The sequence below is a fragment of the Eubalaena glacialis genome, chromosome X, assembly GCF_028564815.1.
Source record: "Eubalaena glacialis isolate mEubGla1 chromosome X, mEubGla1.1.hap2.+ XY, whole genome shotgun sequence".
Lineage (NCBI taxonomy): Eukaryota > Metazoa > Chordata > Mammalia > Artiodactyla > Balaenidae > Eubalaena > Eubalaena glacialis.
In genome coordinates this window covers 52814875-52832108 of record NC_083736.1, presented here as the reverse complement: position 1 = coordinate 52832108, position 17234 = coordinate 52814875, and positions in this window count along the sequence as shown.

Sequence of the window (17234 nt, the reverse complement as noted above, 5' to 3'; positions counted from 1 at the left end):
GATTTGTACCTCACAGGGTATATGAAGAAAATGTCATATGCAGATTTCGTTCAGTGTATGGGGAACAGGACCCAGGTCAGGCAAGCGCATAGTGTCTTTTGTCACAGACATCCTCTGACCCTGTGGTGCATCGGCTCCCATAAAAAGCTTTGTTCACATAGAGCCATCTAAAGAGAATAGCAGGAGATAACAGGATGATGTACATCATACAGAAGCCTTGCAGATTTCAAATACAAATCCCTGTGGAGACAGATGGGTCTGCAAGCGTTTCACCCAATATTGTTCCATCAAAAATAGGAGGTCATACCCAGTACAGTGACACCTGCGGTGATGAGTGCTGTGAGTTAAAAACTTATCATATTTACAAGCTTCTTGTTATTGTAGGACAGCAAAGGGTGCTCAAGTGGACGGGAGGAGAAAGCCTTTCAAAAACAAGTGACAAGGTGCTGCTCCTACATTGAAGGCAGGGCTTGGTTCATTGCTGCATTTCAGAAAGAAATCCTGGGTTTGTGTCTGTTCCTTGAGTGCAGGATGTCCTTACTGAGTGAGACTTGAGGTGACCTGTGTTCACACAAAGCGGTTCCGATCACAGGAGGGTACACTGCAAACTCTTCTTGGCACTGTGTCCCCAAATCCAATGCAAGGGACGCCTTCCCCATGGCATGGGAAACGAGTTTCTCCCCAGCTCAGAAATGCATATGACTGAGGTGGGCCAGATGGAAGCAAAGGTATATCCATGTTACTTTCCATGTAGGAAACACATAGGCCAAGGTTCTAGAACGTAGTGAAACCTATGCAACAATTGTGGTACCCGGTTTGCACAGGGGTTCCCATAAGTCACACTAAGGGCTCAGTTCTGAAGCCCACATGATGCAAAAGCTTTTAAAAGCAATTGGCCTCGTGCTGGTTGCCCACCTCTGCAAAGTATGGTAATTTCACAGTGTATGTGGACGGATAAGGTGGAACACAAATTTCGTTCACTCCTTGACCCCTGAGCCTAGTGGCAGAGGAAAAACCTTGGTCATTTCAGAGGTTTCCCCACAGAGCTTTTGGAGTGGCGCCTGACTTTGACTTGTAGCTCCACACCAGCAGTGACCTCAGGCCCAGGGGCATCTTGTTTCCACCCTCATACCATGAAGTCTGTCCTAAGGAACAGGATCTATTTGATGTCATCTCTAAGAACTATGGATTCACGAGAGTGCTCCTTTAGTGACCAGAAGCTCTCCCTCGTATGGGACACATGCAGCGTTTACTTTCTAACCTTCCAACCCAGACACTCTGTCTCTTAGGTCTTTTGAAGCTGAGCGAAGCTAACAAAGTGAGCTAAAGTTCCACGGAAGAAAAGACACTGATGCCTCTCAACAGAGATCATGTGGAAACGTGTTGTTCTTAGAAGGAGTGCAGAAGTCCGTTATGGGCTCTAGGATAGAAACGTGACTTGGGCTGACAGAAATCCCTGGAGTGGTGTCATCCTGAAAGTGTCATGCACTGGGTGGTTCCTTCTACATACATGAACCACACGTATCGGAAACGGACATGTGCCCCTGTGCCTGGCGGGGTGTGTGAAGCCACGTGTTTGGCAAAACCTTACTGATGACTTGGCAAAAGTGTCCCACTTATGCGAAATGGGTATGTGCCCTTCAAGCTAGGTGAAATGTATGTTACACATTTGGCCCTTTCCAGATTTGGAGTTTAGCCGCGGGGTTCCAGCCAAGGAGGAAATTACTTTGAAGACCTGGAAATAGCACTTTTGCAGAGGTGCCTTCATGGTGCCCCGAGCTCTGTGTTCCATATTCGAAAGGGAATAATTGAAGCCTTGTGTGGAAGGCACGGCCAGGCTAGTTCGCAGATGTGAACTGCACGTGCAGACAGGATGTGCAAGTTCACCGGACGGGATGTGCATGAGCCAGAGGAAAGCAATGTGATACCCACGATTTTTTCGGGATTGGCCATTTCTCATCCAGCTTGTTCCAAGCAGGTTCTGAAAGGTTTGCGCCTCTTTTCCCAACACGCGAAGCACCAGTTCTTTCAAACAGTGCTACGCACTCTGTTTCTCAAGGTGATATGGAATGACAGCCTTTCAGAATGCAGAGGAAGGAAGTTTCTCATAGGGCAAATGGGATGTGTACCTAACAGGCTAGAAGAAGAAAATTTCATATGCAGATTTCGTTCAGTGTATGTGGAACAGGACCCAGGTCCGTTGAGCACATAGTGTCTTTTTTCACACACATCCTCTGCCAATGTTGTGCTCGGCTCCCTTAAAACACTTTGCTCACATAGTGCCACCTAAAGAGAATAGAAGGAGAGAAAGCAGGTTGACGCACATGACAGAGAAGCCTTGCAGATATCCAATAAGAAAGCCTGTGGAGACAGATGGGCCTGCAAGCTTTTCACCCACGTGGGTTCCTTTAACAATGGCGTGTCATACCGACTGCAGTGACAACTGCGGTGATGAATGCTGTGAGTTAAATACATATCATTTGTACATGCTTCTTGGAAGTGGAACATAGCAAACGGTGCTCAAGTGGGCGGGAGGAGGAAGCCTTTCAAAAACAAGTTGCAAGGTGCTGCTCCTATATTGCAGGCAGGGGTTGGTTCATTGCTGTGTGCGGGAAAGCAATCCTGGGTTCGTGTTTGTTTCTTGAGTGCAGGAGGTCCTTACTGAGTGATGCTTGAGGTGACCTATGGTCACACAAAGCAGTTCCGATCACAGGAGGGAACATTGCAAACTCTTCTTGGCACTGTGCCCTCAAGTTCTTTGCAAGGGACGCCTTCCCCATGGCATGGGAAACAAATTTCTTCCCAGCTCAGAAATACATATGACTGAGGTGGGCAGGATGGAGGGAATTGTAAATCCATGTTTCTTTCCGTGCAGGAAACACATAGGGGAAGGTTCTAGAATGTAGTGAAACCTACGCGAGAATTGTGGTACCCAGTTTGCACAGGGGCTACCATAAGTCACGCTAAGGGCTCGGTTCTGAAACCCACATGGTGCAAAAGCTTTTCAAGGCACTTGCCCACGTGCTGGTCTCCACCTCTGCAAAGTATGGTCATTTCACTCTGTAGGTGGACGACTCACGTGGAACACAAACTTCATTCACTCCTTGACCCTTGAACCTAGGGGCAGAGGCTAAATATGGGTCATTTCAGTGGCTTCACCACCACACATTTGGCGAGGTGCCGACCTTAGACTTGGAGCTCCACAATAGCACGGACTTCAGGCCCAGGGGCAGTTTCTGCTCTCTCAACCCTCATATCATGAAGACTGTCCTAAGGAACAGGATCCCTTTGATGTCAGTGCTCGGAAGCACGGTTTCTTGAGAGGGCACCTTTAATGACCAGAAGCTATCCCTCGTGTGGGACACACGCAGGGAAACTTTCAAAACTTCCAAACCCAGACACTCTATCTCTTAGGTCTTTCAAAGCTGAGTCAAGCTAACAAAGTGGGCTGAAGTCCCACAAGTGAAAAGGAGCTCATGCCTTCCAAAGAGGGCATGCTGAGACGTATTGCTCCTAGAAGGAGTGCAGAAGTCCGTTACGGGGTATAGGATAGAAAGGTGATTCAGGCTGATAGAAATCCCTGGAGTGGTGTTATACTGAAAGTGTCATGCACTCTGTGGTTTCTTCTGCATACCCAAACAGAACGTATCGGTAACGGACATGTGCCCCTGTGCCTGGTGGGGTGCGTGAAGCCACGTACTTGACAAAACCTTACTGATGGCCTGGCAATAGTGTCCCCATTACGGGAAATGGGTATGTGCCCTTCAAGGTAGGTGAAAGGTATGTTACGCATTTGGCCCTTTCTGGATTTGGAGTTTAGCCACAGAGTTCCAGACAATGTGGAAATTATTTGGGAGACCTGGGAAAAGTACTTTCTCAGAGGTGCCTTGATGCTGACCCGAGCTCTGTGTTCCATATTCGAAATGGAATAAAAGAATCCCTGTGCAGAAAGCACGGCCAGGCTGGTTCCCCACATGGGATGTGCACATGCAACTTTTGAGCCAGAGGAAAGCAATTTGATACCCACTATTTTATCATGATTGGCCAGTTCTCATCCAGCTTTTTCCAAGCAGCGTCTGAAAGCTTTGTGCCCCTTTTCCCAATACGTCAACCACCATTTCATGAAAACAATGTTACACACCGTGTTTCTCAAGGTAATAGGGAATGGCAGCCTTTCTGGTTGCATAGGAAGGAAGTTTCTTACAGGGCAAATGGGACGTGTACCTGACAGACTACATGAAGAAAATTTCATATGCAGATTTCGTTCAGTGTATGTGGAACTGGACGCAGGTCGGGCGAGCACATAGTGTCTTTTGTCACAGACATCCTCTGGCACTGTGGTGCATCGGCTCCCTTAAAACGCTTTGCTCATATAGAGCCATCTAAAGAGAATAGCAGGAGAAAGCAGGTTGACGCACATCACAAAGAAGCCTTGCAGGTTTCCAATATGAAGGACTGTGGATACAGATGGGTCTGCAACATTTCGCCCAAGAGGGTTCCTTCAACAACGGAAGGTCATACCAAGTACAGTGACACCTGCAGTGATGAGAACTGTGAGATAAAAACGTATCATTTTTACCTGCTTCTTGGAAGTGGAGTGTAGCAAAGGGTGTTCAAGTGGACGGGAGGATAAAGCCTTTCAAAAACAAGTGACAAGGTGCTGCTCCTATATTGAAGGCAGGGGTCGGTTCATTACTGTGTGCGGGAAAGAAATCCTGGGTTCGTGTTTGTTTCTTGAGGGCAGGACGTCCTTATTGAGTGAAGCTTGAGGTGACCTGTGCTCACACAAAGCAGTTCTGATCATAGGAGGGAACACTGCAAACTCTTCTTGGCACTCTGTCCACTAGTGCATTGCAAGGGATGCCTTCCCTGTGACATGGGAAACCAGTTTCTCACCAGTTCACAAATGCAAATGACTGAGGTGGGCCAGATGGAAGCAATGGTAGATCCATGTTGCTTTCCGTGCAGGAAACCCATAGGCTAAGGGTCTATAACGTAGTGAAACCTATGCGAGAATTGTGGTAGCCAGTTTGCACAGGGGCACCCATAATTCACGCTAAGGGCTCGGTTCTGAAGCCCACATGGTGCAAAAGCTTTTAAAGGCACTTGGCGACGTGCTGGTTGCCCACCTCTGCAAAGTATGCTAATTTCACTCTATACGTGGTCGGCCCAGGTAGAACAAATTTTCGTGCACCTTGACCCTTGAGCCTGGTGGTAGAGGAAAAATCTGGGTCATTTCAGAGGCTTTTCCATAGAGCTTTTGGGGAGGTGCCGACCTTTGACTTGGAGCTCCACAAAAGCAGGGACGTCAGACCCAGGGGCAGCTTGTGCTTTCTCCACCCTCATGCCATGAAGGCTGTCCAAAGGAACGTGATCCTTTGATGTAAGCTCTTGGAAATACGGTGTCCCAAGAGGGCTCCTATAGTGACCAGAAGCCATCCCTCGTGTGGTACACATGAAGCAATTACTTTTGAACCTTCCAAACCAAGACACTCTATCTTTTAGGTCTGTCGAAGCTGAGCGAAGCTAAGAAATTTGGATCAAGTCCCACGGGTGAAAACAGGTTCATGCCTCACAACAGAGGGCATGTTGAGACGTGTTGCTCCTAGAAGGAATGCTGAAGTCTGTTATGGGTTATAGGATAGAAACGTGATGCAGGCTGATAGAAATCCCTGGAGTGGTCCCATACTGAAAGTGTCATACACTGGGTGGTTTCTTCTACATACCCAAACCACACGTATCGGTAACGGACAAGTGCCCCTGTGCTTGAAGCCACGTGTTTGGCAAAACTTACTGATGGCCTGGCAAAAGTGTGCCCCTTATGGGAAATGGGTATGTGCCCTTCAAGCTGGGTGAAATGTTTGTTAAACATTTGGCCCTTTGTGGATTTGGAGTTTAGCCACAGAGTTCCAGAAATGGGAACAAATTATTTGGGAGACCTGGAAATAACACTTTCGTAGAGGTGCCTTCATGCTGACCCGAGCTCTGTGTTCCATATTCGAAATGGACTAAAAGAAGCCTTGGGCGGATTGCACGGCCAGGCTCGTTCCCCAGATGGGATGCGCTCGTGCAACTGACGAGCCAGAGGAAAGCATGTGACACAAATGATACTTTTGGGAGTGACCAGTTCTCATCCAGCTTGTTCCTAGCAGGTTCTTAAAGGTTTGGCCCATTCCCAAAACACCAACGACCATTTGATTCAAATTGGGCTCTGCACTGTGTTTCTCAAGGCGATATGGAATGACACCCTTTCAGACTGCATAGGAAGGAAGTTTCTCTCAGGGCAAATGGGTTGTGCACCTGACAGGCTAGATGAAGAAAATTTCATATGCAGATTTCGTTCAGTGTATGAGGAACAGGACGCAGGTCGGGTGAGCACATAGTGTCTTTTGTCACAGACATCCTCTGGCACTGTGGTGCATCGCCTCCCTTAAAAGGCTTTGCTCACATAGTGCCACCTAAAGAGAATAGCAGGAGAAAGCAGGTTGAACACATCAGAAAGAAGCCTTGCAGATTTCCAATACGAAAGCCTGTGGAGACAGATGAGTCTGTAAGCGTTTCTCCTAAGAGGGTTCCTTCAACAATGGATGGTCATACCAGGTGCAGTGACACCTGCGGTGATGAGTGCTGTGAGTTAAAAACATATCGTTTCTACATGCTTCTTGTAAGTGGAGCTTAACAAAGGGTGCTCAAGTGGACGGGAGGAGAAAGCCTTTCAAAAACAAGTTGCAATGTGCTGCTTCTACATTGAAGGCAGGGATTGATTCATTGTTGCATGCGGGAAAGAAATCCTGGGTTTGTGTTTGTTCTTTCAGGGCAGATGGTCCTTATTGAGTGAGGCTTGAGGTGACCTGTGTTCACACAAAGCCATCCTGATAACATGGGGGAACATTGCAGACTATTCTTGGCACTGTGTCTTCAAGTCCATTGCAAGGGCTGCCTTCCCCGTGGCATGGGAAACGAGTTTCTCCCCAGCTCAGAAATGCATAAGACTGAGGTGGACCGGATAGAAGCAACGGTAAATCCATGTTGCTTCCCATGCACGAAATACATAGGTCAAAGATCTAGAAAGTAGTGAAACCTATGCGAGAATTGTGGTACCCAGTTTGCACAGGGGCTCCCATAATTTGCGCTAAGGGCACGGTACTGAAACCCACACGGCGCAAAAGCTTTTCAAGGCACTTGGCCACATGCTGGTTGCCCCCCTCTGCAAAGTATGGTAATTTCACTCTGTAGGTGGATGGCCCATGTGGAACACAAATTTCATTCACTCCTTGATTTCTGAGTCTAGTGGCAGGGGCAAAATCTGGGTCATTTAAGAGGCTTCTCCACCAAGATTTTGGTGAAGCGCTGACCTATGACTTGGAGCTCCACAAAAGCAAGTACCTCAGGCCCAGGGGGAACTTCTGCTTTCTCCAACCTCATACCATGTAGACTGTCCTAAGGAATGGGATCCCTTTGATGTCAGCACTCGGAACTATGGTTTCCCGAGAGGTCTCCTTTAGTGACAAGAAGCTATCCCTCGTGTTGGATACATGCTGTGATACTTTCGAAACTTCCAAACCCAGACACTGTAGCTCTTATGACTTTTGAACCTGAGCCAAGCTAACAAAGTGGGCTCAAGTCCCACAGTTGAAAAGGGGCTTATGCCTCTCCACAGAGGGCTTGCTGAGACCTGTTTCTCCTAAAAGGGGTGCAGAAGTCCGTTTACAGGTTATAGGATAGAAACGTGATGCAGGCTGATGGAAATCTCTAGAGTGGTCCCATACTGAAAGTGTCATGCACTGGGTAGTTTTTTCTACATACCTGAAAGGCACGTAATTGTATCAGACATGTGCCCCTGCACCTGGTTGGGTGTGTGAAGCCACGTGTTTGACAAAACCTTATTGATGGCCTGGCAAAAGTGTAACCCTTATGGAAATAGGTATGTGCCCTTCAATCTAGGTGAATTGTATGTTACCCATTTGGCCCTTCCTGGATTTGGAGTTTAGCCACGGAGTTCCAGACAACGAGCAAATTATTTGGGAAACCTGGAAATAGCACTTTCAAGATGTGCCTTCATGTTGCCCCAAGCTCTGTGTTCCATATTCGAAATGGAATAAAAGAAGCATTGTTCGGAAACCACGGCCAGGCTCACTCCCCTGATTGGATGTGCACATGCACCTTACGAGCCAGAGGAAAGCAGTGTGATACCCATGATTCTTTCGGGATTGGTCAGTTCTCATCCAGCTTGTTCCAAGAAGGTCCTGAAAGGTTTGTGCCCCTTTTCCCAACACGCCATCCACTAGTTTGTTCAAATAGTGCTACACACTGTGTTTCTCAATGTGACATGGAATGACAGCCTTTCAGACTGCATAGGAAGGAAGTTTATCACAGGTCAAATGGCATGTGTACCTGACAGGATAGATGAAGAAAATTTTATACGCAGGTTTTGTTCAGTGTATGGTGAACAGGAACAAGGTCGGGCTAGCACATAGTGTCTTCTGTCATAGACATCCTCTGGCATTGTGATGCATCAGTTCCCTTAAAACACTTTTCTCACATAAAGTCATCAAAAGAGAATAGCATGAGAAAGCAGGTTGATGCACATTACAAAGAACCTTGCAGATATCCAATAGGAAGTCCTGTGGAGACAGATGTGTCAGCAAGCGTTTCGCCCAAGAGGGTTCCTTCAACAACGGAAGGTCATGTCAAGTGCAGTGACACCTGCGGTGATGAGTGCTGTGAGTTAAAAACGTATCAGTTGTGCATGCTTCTTGAAAGTGGAGCATACCAAAGAGTGCTCAAGTGGGCGGGACAAGAAAGCCTTTCAAAAACATGTTGCAAGATGCTGCTCTTACATTGATGGCAGGGGTTGGTTCACTGCTGCATGTGGGAAAGAAATCCTGGTTTCGTGTTTGTTCCTTGAGGGCGAAAGGTCCTTACTGAGTGAGGCTTGTGGTGACCTTTTTTCACAAAAAGTGGTTCCAATCACTGGAGGGAACATTGCAAACTCTTCTGGGCACTGGGTCCTCAAGACCATTGCAAGGGACACAATCCCCATGGCATGGGAAACGAGTTTCTTGCCAGCTCAGAAATGCATATGACTGAGGTGGGCCGGATGGAAGCAATGGTAAATCCATGTTGTTTTCCATGCAGGAAACACATAAGCAAAGGATCTAGAACACAGTGAAACCTAGGCAAGAATTGTGGTACCCGATTTGCATATGGCTCCCATATGTCGCATTAAGGGCTCGGTTCTGAAGCCCACACGGTGCACATCTTTTAAAAGCACTTGGTCACGTGCTGGTTGTCCACCTCTGCAAAGTATGGTAATTTCACTCTATAGGTGGACCGCCCAGATGGAACACAAATTTCGTTCACTCCTTGACCCCTGAGCATAGTGGCAGAGGCAAAATCTGGGTCATTTCAGAGGCTTCTCCACCGAGAGTTTTGCGAGGCCCTGAACATTGCCTTGCAGCTCCACAAAAGCAGGGATCTCAGGCACAGGGGCAGCTTGTGCTTTCTCCACCCTCATACCATGAAGATATCCTAAGGAACGGGATACCTTTGATGTCAGCTCTCGGGACCATGGTTTCCTGAGATGGCTCATTTAATGACCAGAAGTTATCTCTCATGTGGAACACATGCAGCGATTACTTTTGAAACTTCCAAACCCAGACACTCTATCTCTTAGGTCTTTTGAAGCTAAGCGAAGCTAACAAGCTGGGCTTAAATCCCTCGGGTGAAAATATGCTCATGCCTCACAACAGAGGGCATGCTGAAACGCGTTCCTCCTAGAAGGAGTGCAGAAGTCCGTTACGGGCTATAGGATAGAAACGTGATGCATGCTGATAGAAATCCCTGGAATGGTCAAATACTGAAAGTGTCATTCATTGGGTGGTTTCTTCTACATACCCGTACCACACGTATCCGTAACAGACATGTTCCCATGCGCCTGGCAGGGTGCGTGAAGTCACGTGTTTGGCAAAACCTTACTGATGGCCTGGCAAAAGTGTCTCCCTTATGGGAAACCAGTATGTGCCCTTCAAGCTAGGTGAAATGTATGTTACACATTTGGCCCTTTCTGGAGTTGGAGTTTAGCCATGGAGTTCCAGACAAGGAGCACATTATTTGGAACATCTGGAAATTGCACTTTCGCAGAGGTGCCTTCATGCTGCCCCGAGTTCAGTCTTCCATATTCGAAAGGGAATAAAAGGAGCCTTCTGTGGAAAGCATGGCCATGCTCATTCCCCAGACGGGATGTGCACGTGCAACTGATGAGCCAGAGAAAATGTGATACCCACGATTCTTTCGCATTGGCCAGTTCTCATCCAGCTTCTTCAAAAAAGGGTCTGAAAGATTTGCGCCCCTTTTCTCAACACGCTTACCAGCTGTTTGTTCAAACAGTGCTATGCTCCGTGTTTCTGAAGTGATATGGAATGACAATCTTTTAGACTGCATTGGAAGGAAGTTTCTCACCAGGCAAATGGGATGTGTACCTGACAGACTAGATGAAGAAAATTTCACATGCAGATATAGTTCAGTGTATGGGGAAATGGACCCAGATCGGGGGAGCCCATTGTGTCTTTTTTCACAGACATCCTCTGGCACTGTCGTGCATCGGCCCCCTTAAAATGCTTTGCTCACATAGAGCCATCTAAAGAGAATAGCAGGAGAAAGCAGGCTGACGCACATCACAAAGAAGCCTTGCAGATTTCCAATATGAAGGCCTGTGGAGACAAATGGGTCTGCAAGTGTATCGCCCAAGAGAGTTCCTTCAAAAATAGAGGGTCATACCGAGTGCAGTGACACCTGCAGTGATGAGTGCTGTGAGTTAAAAACGTATCATTTGTACATGCTTCTTGGAAGTGGAGTGTAGCAAAGGGTGCTCAAGTGGACGGGACGAGAAAGCCTTTCAACAACAAGTTGCAGGGTTCTGCTCCTACATTGAAGGCAGGGGTTGGTTCATTGCTGCGTGCGAGAAAGAAATCTTGGGTTCGTGTTTGTTCCTTGAATGCGGGAGGTCCTTACTGAGTGAGGCTTGAGGTGACCTTTGTTCACACAAAGTGGTTTCCATCACAGGAGGGAAAATTGCAAACTTTTCTTGGCACTGTGTGCTCAAGTCCATTGCAAAGGATGCCTTCCCCGTCGCATGGGAAACGAGTTTTCCCCAACTCAGAAATGCATATGACTGTGGTGGGCCGGATGGAAGCAATAGTAAATCTATGTTGTTTTCCGTGCTGGAAATACATAGGCCAAGTGTCTAGAATGTAGTGAAACCTATGCGAGAATTGTGGTACCCGGTTTGCAACGGGGCTCCCATAAGTTGCGCTAAGGGCTTGGTTCTAAAGCCCACACAGTGCAAATGCTTTTAAAGGCGCTTGGCCACATCCTGGTTGCCCCCCTCTGCAAAGTATGCTAATTTCACTCTGTAGGTGGTCGACCCATGGTGGAACAAAAATTTCATTCACTCCTTGACCCCTGAGCCTAGTGGCAGAGGCAGAAGCTGGGTCATTTCAGAGGCTTCTCCACCAAGCTTTTCGTGAGGCGCCAACCATTGACTTGAAGCTCCTCACAAGTAGGGACCTCAGGCCCAGGGGCACCTTTTGCTTTCTCCACCCTCATACCATAAAGACTGTCCTTAGGAAGAGGATCATTTTGATGTCAGCTCTCGAAAGACTGGTTTCCGAGAGTGCTCCTTTAGTGACCAGAATCTATCCCTCGTGTGGGACACCTGAGGCGATTACTTTCGAACCTTCCAAACCCAGACACTCTATCTCTTAGGTCTTTTGAAACTGAGCGAAGCTAACAAAGTGGGCTCAAGTCCCACGGGTGAAAAGAGGCTCATGCCTCTCAACAGAGGTCATGTTGAAACATGTTTCTCCTAGAAGGATTGCAGAAGTCCGTTACGGGCTATAGGATAGAAACATGATGCAGGCTGGTAGAAATACCTGGAGTTCTCCCATACTGAAAATGTCATGCACTGGGCGGTTTCTTCTACATACCTGAACCGCACGTATTGGAATTGACATGTACCCCTGGGTCTGGCAGGCTGTGTGAAGCCTTGTGTTTGGCAAAACCTTACTGATGCCCTTGCAAATGTGTCCCCCTTATGGGAAATTGGTATGTGCCCTTAAAGCTAGGTGAAAGATATGTTATGCATTCAGCCCTTTCTGGATTTGGAGTTTAGCCATGGAGTTCCAGACAAGGATCAAATTTTTTGTGAGACCTGGAAATAGCAGTATTGCAGAGGCACCTTCATGCTTCCCTGAGCACTGTGTTCCATATTCAGAATGGAACAAAAGAATCCTTGTGCGGAAAGCACAGCCATTCTCGTTCCCATGATGGGATGTGCACGTGCAACTGACGAGACAGAGGAAAGCAATGTGATACCCACGATTCTTTTGGGATTGACCAGTTCTCATCCAGCTTGTTCCAAGCAGGTTTTGAAAAGTTTTCACCCCTTTTGCCAACACGCCAACCACGAGTTCATTCAAACAGTGCTACGTACCATGTTTCTCAAGGTGATATGGCATGACAGCCTTTCAGACTGCATAGGAAGGAAGTTTCTCACAGAGCAAATTGGATGTGTACCTGACAATCTAGATGAAGAAAACTTCATATGCAGATTTCGTTCAGTTTATGGCGAATAAGACCCAAGTCGGGCGAGCACGTAGTGTCTTTTGTCACCGACGTCCTCTCTCACTGTGGTGCATTGGTCCCTTAAAACGCTTTGCTCACATGGTGCCATCCAAATAGAGTAGCAGGAGAAAGCAGGTTGACACACATCACAAAGAAGACTTGCAGATTTCCAATACGAAGGCCTGTGGAGACAGATTGTTCTCCAAGCTTTTTGCCCAAGAGGGTCCCTTCAAGAATAGACGGTCATACCGAGTGCAGTGACTCCTGCGTTGATGAGTGCTGTGAGTTAAAACTTATCATTTGTACATGCTTCTTGGAAGTGGAGTGTAGCAAATGTTGCTCAAGGGGACGGGTCGAGAAAGCCTTTTAAAAACAAGTTGGAAGGTGCTGCTCCTACATTGAAGGCAGGGGTTGGTTCATTGCTGCATGTGGGAAAGAAATCCTGGGTTCGTGTTTGTTCCTTGAAAGAGATAAGTCCTATGGACTGAGGCTTGAGGTTACTTGTGTTCACACAAATGGTTCTGATCACAGGCGGGAACATTGAAAACTCTTCTTGGCACTGTGTCCTCAAGTCCATTGCGAGGGAGGGCTTTCCCATGGGCTATGGGAAACGGTTTTCTCCCCAGCTCAGAAATGCATATGACTGAGGTGGGCCGTGCAGAAGCAATGGTATACTATCTTGCTTTCCGTGCAGTAAATGCATAGGCCAAGTGTCTAGAATGTAGTGAATCCTATATGTGAACTGTGGTACCCGGTTTGCACAGAGCCTTCCATAAGTCACACTAAGGTCTTGGTTCTGAAGTCCACAGGGTGCTAAAGGTTTTCAAGGTACTTGGTCAGGTGTTGATTGCCCACCTCTGCAAAGTGTGTTTATTTTACTCTATAGGTGGACGGCCCACGTGGAACACAAATTTCGTTCAGTCCTTGACCTCTGAGCCTAGTGACCGAGGCAAAAATCTGGATCATTTCAGAGGTTTCTCCACCGAGCTTTTGGAGATGTGCCTGCCTTTGACTTGAAACTCCACACAGGCAGGGACCTCAGGCCCAGAGGCAGCTGTGCTTTCTCCACCCTCATACCATGAAAACTTTCCTAAAGAACGGGATTCCTTTGATGTCAGAATGTTTCCCAAGAGTACTGTTTTAGTGACCAGAAGCTATCCTTCCTGTGGGACAAATGCAGCGATTACTGTCGAACCTTCCAAACCCAGACACACTATCTCTTAGGGCTTTGGGAACTGATCGAAGTTAACAAAGTGGGCTCTAGTCCAGTGGGCAAAAAGAGGCTCATGCCTTCAACAGAGGGCATGTTGAAAAGTGTTGCTCCTAGAAGAGTGCAGAAGTCTGTTATGGGCTATAGGAGAGAAAAGTGATGCAAGCTGTTAGAAATACCTGGAGTGCTGCCATACCGAATGTGTCATGCACTGGGTGGTTTCTTCTACATACCCGAACTCCACGTTTGGGTAACCGACATGTGCCCCTGTGCCTGGCGGGGTGTGTGAAGCCACGTGTTTGGCAAAACCTTACTGATGGCCTGGTGTCCATAAGTCCATATGTCCATAAGTGTCCTCCTTATGGGAAATGGGTTTGTGCCCTTCGAGCTGGTGAACTGTAGGTTATGCATTTGGCCATTTCTGGATTTGGAGTTTAGCCACAGAGTTCCAGACAAGGAGCCAATTATTTGGGACACCTTGAAATAGCGCTTTCTCAGAGGCGCCTTCATGCTGCCCTGAGCTCTGTGTTTCATATTTTCTAAATGGATTAAAAGAAGCCATGTGCGCAAAGCCTGGCCAGCCTCATCCCCCTGACGGGATGTGCACGTGCAGCTGATGAGCTAGATGAAAGCAATGTGATACCCACGATTCTTTCGGGATTGTCCAGTTCTTATCCAGCTTGTTCCAAGCAGGTTCTGAAAGGTTTGTGCCCCTTTTCCCTGCATGCCAATCACCAGTTCGTTCAAATAGTGCTAAGCTCCGTGTTTCTCAAGGTGATATGGAATGACAGCATTTCAGCCTGCATGCAAAGGCATTTTCTCACAGGGTAAATGGTTTGTGCACCTGACAGCCTAGATTAAGGAAATTCCAAATGCTTACTTCGTTCTGTATATAGGGAACTTGACCCTGGTTTGGGGGAACACATAGTGTCTTCTGTCCCATTCTTCCCCTGCCAATGTGGGGTATAGCCTCCCTTAAAACACGCTCCACACATGGAGCAATCTCAGGAGACTAGCAGCAATCTAGCAGGTCGATGCACATCACAAGTAAGCCTTACCAATTTCCAATATGAAGCCCTATGTAGACAGATATGGGTCTGAAAGTGTTTCTCCCAAGAGGGTTCCGTCAGCAATAGGAGGTCATACCGAGTGTTGTGACACCTGCAGTGATGAGTGGTGTGAGTTTAAAACCTATCGTTTGTGCATGCTTTTTGTAAGTGGAGCTTAGAGATGCATGTTCAATGTGACGGCTACTTGGAAGATGCTGTTCTTACAAGGAATGCAGGTGTTTGTTTGTTGCAGCGTGTGCTAAGATAATCCTGGATGGAGTTTGTTCCTGGAGTGCAGGAAGTCCTTAAAGACTGAGGTGTGTGGTGACTTGTGCTTATACAATGCTGTTAGATCACAGGAGGGAACCTAGAAACCTGTTCTTGACAGTGAGTTGTCATGTCCTTTGCAAGGGTGATCTTTCAGATGGCCTGACAGATTTTACCCTTCCCAGGTAGCTCTTACTATTCTCATGTCTTTCAAACCTGTTCTTGAGCTGGTAGTAGTATTGTTTGCAGTATCTCCACCCTGATGAACCAAATCAGTTGTCATTCATAAATTTTTGTTAATTTCATTTTGTAAATTATTATGTTCCAATCTGTCTTAGGGGCTACCTGAATTGGGAACAAACCACTAATATTTGTTTTGTATAATTAACCCTCCACTCTGGAAGTATGTGTAATGCCCTAAATAATACAAGATGCATACAGACCCATAGACAACTGAGTGAAGATTCCAGGTGAAGGCAAAGATTATACTACCTAAGTCTTAAGGAGAGGCTGGAATAAGAATTTTGTTGAATTTAGTCCATTCAGTAGCAGCCACACTTTTGATGGAATATGTACATGTCCAACAAATACACGTTTTAAAAAATACTTAGAAGAAGTTTTTTTTCATGGATAGCATATTCCTAAGTTCAGTGAACGCCTAGTAAAGTGCTGAATGAGTATCCTGAAACAGTTTTTCTCTAAAGACTGGAAGATGTGGCTGTTGTATCTCTCTCTCTCATTCTTTCTCTCTTTCATCTATCTATCATCTATCAATCTCTATGTTGTATTCTTTTCTTTGTTTTCTTTTGTTTTTCTTGATTCCTTACCTCAGGGAAATATCTGTCAAAAGAGTTGAAGCCAAGCTAATGAAACAGAGATCAGTGATCACCCTGACAAGAAAGTCTTCGAAAAATAAGTGTGTGAAAATGATAAAAATAACTGAGTACTACAGTATTAAATAATCTAAAAAATATAACAGTAAACTCAGGGGAAGAGAGAGAATCTTATTTCCAGATTTACCATATTATAATATTCTAATGCCCAATATTCAGGCAAAAAATTAAATCACAGGACATAAAGAATAAAAGAAAAGCATGGTTTATTCTAAAGAATAAAATACCTTTAACCCTGTCCTGTATAGGTGGGGAACAGAAGCCCTCAGGCGACCTACACGCAGTGGTGGGACCAAATACAAAGCTGAAACCCAGGAGCTGTGGAAACAAAGAAGAGAAAGGGAAATTTCTCCCAGCAGCCTCAGGAGCAGCGGATTAAATCTCCACAATAAACTTGATGTACCTGCACCACTGGAATACCTGAATAGACAATGAATCATCCCAAAATTGAGGCGGTGGAATTTGGGAGCAACTCTAGACTTGGGGTTTGCTTTCTGCATCTAATTTATTTCTGGTTTTATGTTTATCTTAGTTTAGTATTTAGAGTTTATTATCATTGGTAGATTTGTTTATTGATTTGGTTGCTCTCTTTCTTTTCTTATATATGGAGATATATATATATATATATATTTTCCATTTTCTCTTTTTGTGAGTGTGTATGTGTATGCTTTTTTGTGTGATTTTGCCTGAATAGCTTTGCTTTTACCATTTGTCCTAGGGTTCAGTCTGTCGTTCTTTTTTAAATTTTTAGTATAGATTTTAGCGCTTGTTATCATTGGTGGATTTGGTTTTTGGTTTGGTTGTTCTCTTCTTTCTTTCTTTCTTTTTTATTACTTTTTAATTTTTTGATTTTAATCATTTTTATTTTAATAAATATACTTTATTCTTTCTTTCTTTCTTTCTTTCTTTCTTTCTTTCTTTCTTTCTTTCTTTCTTTCTTTCTTTCTTTCTTTCTTTTTCTTTCTTTCATTCATTTTTTTCTCCCTTGTCTTCTAAGCCGTGTGGCTGACAGGGTCTTTGTGCTCTGGCCAGGTGTCAGGCCTGTGCCTCTGAGGTGGGAGAGCTGAGTTCAGGACATTGGTCCATCAGAAACCTCCTGCCTCCATATTACATCAAATGGCAAAAGCTCTCCCAGAAATCTCCATCTCAATGCTAAAAGACCCAGCTCCACACAATGACCAGCAAGCTACA